General features: G+C 41.2%; 1 non-coding gene across 1 annotated transcript; it reads left to right on the top strand.

Annotated features, from left to right (window-relative positions):
- The first annotated feature begins 4,803 nt into the window (after nucleotides 1-4,803).
- Nucleotides 4,804-4,875, top strand: TRNAT-CGU (transfer RNA threonine (anticodon CGU)). The gene has a single exon. It is a non-coding gene; the product is annotated as a tRNA-Thr (tRNA).
- The last annotated feature ends 1,782 nt before the right edge of the window (nucleotides 4,876-6,657 follow it).

Here is a 6,657-nt window from a genome sequence, read left to right on the forward strand (position 1 = left end):
AGACTGGCACACAAGCAGAAAGGCCAATATTAATCTCCCACTGTTTTTTTTTTTTTTTTTTTTTTTTTTTTTTCAGGGAGACTTTAGAAAAAAAAATAATAAAAAAAATATGATTTTATCAGGAAGAATTTAGAAACCAAATAAAATAAAATGATTTTTTCAGGGAGAATTTATAAAACAAATAAAAACAAAAATAGGCGTTCTATGGCCCACTGACTGAGAGATGACGCACACAGGAGTCAGGAGTGGCACACAAACCCAGAGGCCAATATTTTTCTACCAATGATTGATGGAGTTATTTTCTCTGGTAGATTTTGGAACCCAAATCAAGGAAAAAAAATGTAGGCTTTCTATGGACCACAATTGGAGAGAGAGAGAGAGAGAGATGGCACACCCAGGAGTCAAGACTGGCACACAAGCAGAAAGGCCAATATTAATCTCCCACTGTTTTTTTTTTTTTTTTTTTTTTTTTCAGGGAGACTTTAGAAATAAAAATAATAAAAAAAATATGATTTTATCAGGAAGAATTTAGAAACCAAATAAAATAAAATGATTTTTTCAGGGAGAATTTAGAAAACAAATAAAACCAAAAATAGGCGTTCTATGGCCCACTGACTGAGAGAGAGAGAGAGAGATGGAACGCTTAGTACTGGCACACAAGCCCAAAGGGCAATATTAATCTCCCTTTTTTTTTCCAGGGAGAATTTCTAAAACCCAAAAAAAAAATAAAATAGGCTTTCTATGGCCCACTATTTGTGAGAGAGATGGGACGCTCAGGACTGGCACAGATGGCACGCTCAGGACTGGCACACAAGCCCAGAGGCCAATATTAATCTCCCTTTTTTTCTGGGAGAATTTATAAAACCAAAAAAATATTTAAATAGGCTTTCTATGGCCCACTATTTGTGAGAGAGATGGCACGCTCAGGACTGGCACAGATGGCACGCTCACAACTGGCACACAAGCCCAGAGGCCAATATTAATCTCCCTTTTTTCAGGGAAAATTGATAAAACAAAAAAAAAAATAAAATAGGCTTTCTATGGCCCACTATTTGTGAGAGAGATGGGACGCTCAGGACTGGCACAGATGGCACGCTCAGGACTGGCACACAAGCCCAGAGGCCAATATTAATCTCCCTTTTTTTCTGGGAGAATTTATAAAACCAAAAAAATATTTAAATAGGCTTTCTATGGCCCACTATTTGTGAGAGAGATGGCACGCTCAGGACTGGCACAGATGGCACGCTCACAACTGGCACACAAGCCCAGAGGCCAATATTAATCTCCCTTTTTTCAGGGAAAATTGATAAAACAAAAAAAAAAATTAAATAGGCTTTCTATGGCCCACTATTTGTGAGAGAGATGGCACGCTCAGGGCTGGCACAGATGGCACGCTCAGGACTGGCACACAAGCCCAGAGGCCAATATTAATCTCCCTTTTTTTCAGGGAGAATTTATAAAACCCCCAAAAAAAATAAAATAGGCTTTCTATGGCCCACTATTTGTGAGAGAGATGGGACGCTCAGGACTGGCACAGATGGCACGCTCAGGACTGGCACAGAAGCCCAGAGGCCAATATTAATCTCCCTTTTTTTCTGGGAGAATTTATAAAACCAAAAAAATATTTAAATAGGCTTTCTATGGCCCACTATTTGTGAGAGAGATGGCACGCTCAGGACTGGCACAGATGGCACGCTCACAACTGGCACACAAGCCCAGAGGCCAATATTAATCTCCCTTTTTTCAGGGAAAATTGATAAAACAAAAAAAAAAATTAAATAGGCTTTCTATGGCCCACTATTTGTGAGAGAGATGGCACGCTCAGGGCTGGCACAGATGGCACGCTCAGGACTGGCACACAAGCCCAGAGGCCAATATTAATCTCCCTTTTTTTCAGGGAGAATTTATAAAACCAAAAAAAAAAATAAATAGGCTTTCTATGGCCCACTATTTGTGAGAGAGATGGCACGCCTAGGGCTGGCACAGATGGCACGCTCAGGACTGGCACACAAGCCCAGAGGCCAATATTAATCTCCCTTTTTTTCAGGGAGAATTTATAAAACCCCAAAAAAAATAAAATAGGCTTTCTATGGCCCACTATTTGTGAGAGAGATGGCACACTCAGGACTGGCACACAAGCCCAAAGGCCAATATTAATCTCCCACTGTATTTTTATCAGGGAGAATTTATACACCCCACAAAAAAAAATACAGAAAAATGAAAAGGCTTTCTATGGCCCACTATGTGAGAGAGATGGCACACACAGGGATGGCACTCTAGCAGAAATGCCAAATTGCCAATCTTAATCTCCCACCAAAAAAAAAAAAAAAAAAAAAACAGGGAATGTCCTACAATTACTATCTCCCTGCCTGCAGTAATCTCAGCCAGGTATGGCAGGCAGCTACTATCTCCCTGCCTGCAGTAATCTCAGCCAGGTATGGCAGGCAGCAATAAGGAGTGGACTGATGCACAAATGAAATAAAAAGTGTGGACAAACAAAAAAGATAGCTGTGCAGAAAGGAAGGAACAAGAGGATTTGTGCTTTGAAAAAAGCAGTTGGTTTGCACAGCGGCGTACACACAGCAATGCAGCTATCAGGGAGCCTTCTAGGGCAGCCCAATGAGCTACAGCGCTGAGGGGAAAAAAAAAAAAAAAAAAATTCCACTGTCCCTGCACACCGAGGGTGGTGTTGGACAGTGCAAATCGCTGCAGCACAAGCGGTTTTGTGGTTAATGGACCCTGCCTAACGCTATCCCTGCTTCTGACAAAGCGGCAGCAACCTCTCCCTAAGCTCAGATCAGCAGCAGTAAGATGGCGGTCGGCGGGAACGCCTCTTTATAGCCCCTGTGACGTCGCAGACAGCAAGCCAATCACTGCAATGCCCTTCTCTAAGATGGTGGGGACCAGGACCTATGTCATCACGCTGCCCACACTCTGCGTTTACCTTCATTGGCTGAGAAATGGCGCTTTTCGCGTCATTGAAACGCGACTTTGGCGCGAAAGTCGCGTACCGCATGGCCGACCCCGCACAGGGGTCGGATCGGGTTTCATGAAACCCCGACTTAGCCAAAAGTCGGCGACTTTTGAAAATGTTCAACCCGTTTCGCTCAACCCTAACGGCCAGTTCACCGCGCCGGGAGCACCGCTCGACCCGCACACATTTGGGAGGTGGGTCCTCCAGCAGGACTTAGGCCCGCATGTAGGCCTCGGGGCCTGATCCCTAAATACAGTCAATTTGCTGAAACAAAGGGGGCCCAAAAGTCTCCCTGGTCATTGAGAAGCTGAACCGGGTTTAAAAAACAGCAGATGGGTTGTGGATGAGTGCGGATTTAGCACGAAAAAGAACGGCCAGCAGAGGAGCTTAATGGAAGAACATCCTGCTCCTTCAGCTGCTGGCCACGCCCCCCTTCTGGTAGCATTTTTCACTCCATTTAAACATGAAGAAACATTTAGCTCTTTTAAGCAAAATCAATGGCAAAACACTCCAAAAAAAGTCTTGTTGCAGTCCAGGCATGTATTGAGCTTTTCCACTGATTTGTATTATAAAATACACAGCATGCTCCTGGTGGAAAACGCTAAAAGAATGGACATGTGACTTCTTTTAACCTCTTGGCATGTTTAGAAACCTGAAATGGTCAAAAGACATTCAAAAACCTCAACATAGACAGAGCAAGTCAGTTTTACATAGAATTTCTTATGTTCATTCTTTTGAGCAATGTTTGATAGGGTTTTCAAATGATTCCAATGGCGGAAGCCGCCTGAAAAAAGACGTCATGTGCAAATAGCCACCTAGTTGAAACTGAGTGGAAACTCTGCAAATGCACCTGCAAATCTCATAGCTCCTCAAAAATTTGGAGTTTCTGCCCAGATTCTGCTCTGAAAACTCAGCTAAAAACCTCTGTGTGCACAGTCTTGTAGAGTTTCTGCCCTGAAAATGCAGGAAAAATAGAACTTAGTGTGAACACACACTCATAGCTATTTTGAGTGATTTATTCCACTTCAGGGTTTGAAAAATGCCAGGTGAAAATAAAAGGGGATATTGCATCTTTGAAGCAGATCCTGATGGAATTTGCTCTAAAGTAGACACTGTAAATCAAAAGGCTGCAAAGAAAAAGCTTTAGAAAAAAACTCTTCAAAAACACTTCAAGAACTCTTAAAAAGTGCTTTAGCAGCCACTTTATAAAGCTAAAACTTCTTTAAATGCTCCCCATTGAAAGGGTGTTTTTGCTTTAAAAAGTCTTCTTTTTTGAATGCCTCAATAAATCTCCATCTGCATATATCCTAATACTGACACAAAAAAAATCAGATATCATTCTTAAATTTGGCACAATTGAAAATATAAATTAAAATCATGGCCAGAGATCTAATGCTATGTGGAGACAAAGACTTTAGAGCAGATTTGCTTTCGTAAAAAGTTTCCACTTGAAAAACTCATCTTTTTGAATGATTCCATAAAACTCCATTTGCACATAGAATAATACTGACCTGAAAAAATTTATGAAATCATTTTTAAATTTGGTACAATTGAAAATATAAATAAATCATCATGCTTCTCTTTACATTTTTTTTTACCAAGCCTTATCTTACAATCATTGCTTGTATGGGTTGTAAGTTTCCATATGCATTTCAAGTTGATATTTTTCCCATGTCAATGTCAAATTGGTACCTAAAGAAAAATCTTTGTACAGTTTCTTTGCATTTCTCCCATGTAGCATAGTAAATGATCCTTAGGAGGTACTGAGCGTACCCAAAGCTCTAACAGACTACTCCCTACATTGCTTGAGAAATTGTTGCTTTACAATGGCTTCATAGCTCAGAGGTTAGAGCACTGGTCTCGTAAACCAGGGGTCGTGAGTTCGACTCTCACTGAAAACTCTTTGTCTCTCATATAAAGCTTGCTTGTCTGTTTGGTACCTGATATAAAGTTGGTGCGATTCAATATTGACTTTATGTGAAGTTACGACATCCTTTTCAAAAGTTGTTGATAAGACCTTGATCATATATGACATTCGGGTAACATGTTTGTCAAATTCCTTAATTATGCTATCTCTAGCAGAGCTTTAGGAGTCTAATGACCCTTCTTCATCAATTCTTGATGTGTGATTTTGTAATATAAAGAATTACATATTTTATTTAAGCAAGCAGTAGAATTCTCTTCTTTGCCAGTCCATGCGATTTGATTTTTTTGCACATCAGATTGCCAATAAACAGGTTGTCAGTTATAGAACTGAAGCTTCAGAATGTTTGCAAGTCATGCTTTTGCATTGCAAGAGCAGTTGTTGGTTTGTTGGTGATGGGACATTACGTTAAGAGTGTGATTTCAAACTAAAAATGAAAGGACTTGTGTTGTTAATGCAACTGAATGGCTATTGCACTGTTCGAAATAGAGATCAAAAGATGGAGCAAAGTTTCGCTGGCTTCATAGCTCAGTGGTTAGAGCACTGGTCTTGTAAACCAGGGGTCCTGAGTTCAATTCTCACTGCATCCTTTGTGTTATTTTGAAACTGAATAGTTTAACCCTCCGTCACATACAGGTCCTTCTCAAAAAATTAGCATATAGTGTTAAATTTCATTATTTACCATAATGTAATGATTACAATTAAACTTTCATATATTATAGATTCATTATCCACCAACTGAAATTTGTCAGGTCTTTTATTGTTTTAATACTGATGATTTTGGCATACAGCTCCTGATAACCCAAAAAACCTGTCTCAATAAATTAGCATATCAAGAAAAGGTTCTCTAAACGACCTATTACCCTAATCTTCTGAATCAACTAATTAACTCTAAACACATGCAAAAGATACCTGAGGCTTTTATAAACTCCCTGCCTGGTTCATTACTCAAAACCCCCATCATGGGTAAGACTAGCGACCTGACAGATGTCAAGAAGGCCATCATTGACACCCTCAAGCAAGAGGGTAAGACCCAGAAAGAAATTTCTCAACAAATAGGCTGTTCCCAGAGTGCTGTATCAAGGCACCTCAATGGTAAGTCTGTTGGAAGGAAACAATGTGGCAGAAAACGCTGTACAACGAGAAGAGGAGACCGGACCCTGAGGAAGATTGTGGAGAAGGACCGATTCCAGACCTTGGGGAACCTGAGGAAGCAGTGGACTGAGTCTGGTGTGGAAACATCCAGAGCCACCGTGCACAGGCGTGTGCAGGAAATGGGCTACAGGTGCCGAAATGGGCTACAGAGAAGCAGCACTGGACTCTTGCTAAGTGGTCCCAAGTACTTTTTTCTGATGAAAGCAAATTTTGCATGTCATTCGGAAATCAAGGTGCCAGAGTCTGGAGGAAGACTGGGGAGAAGGAAATGCCAAAATGCCTGAAGTCAAGTGTCAAGTACCCACAGTCAGTGATGGTGTGGGGTGCCATGTCAGCTGCTGGTGTTGGTCCACTGTGTTTCATCAAGGGCAGGGTCAATGCAGCTAGCTATCAGGAGATTTTGGAGCACTTCATGCTTCCATCGGCTGAAATGCTTTATGGAGATGAAGATTTCATTTTTCAGCACGACCTGGCACCTGCTCACAGTGCCAAAACCACTGGTAAATGGTTTACTGACCATGGTATTACTGTGCTCAATTGGCCTGCCAACTCTCCTGACCTGAACCCCATAGAGAATCTGTGGGATATTGTGAAGAGAAAGTTG

The sequence above is a fragment of the Ranitomeya imitator genome, chromosome 1, assembly GCF_032444005.1.
Source record: "Ranitomeya imitator isolate aRanImi1 chromosome 1, aRanImi1.pri, whole genome shotgun sequence".
In the NCBI taxonomy this organism is placed as follows: domain Eukaryota; kingdom Metazoa; phylum Chordata; class Amphibia; order Anura; family Dendrobatidae; genus Ranitomeya; species Ranitomeya imitator.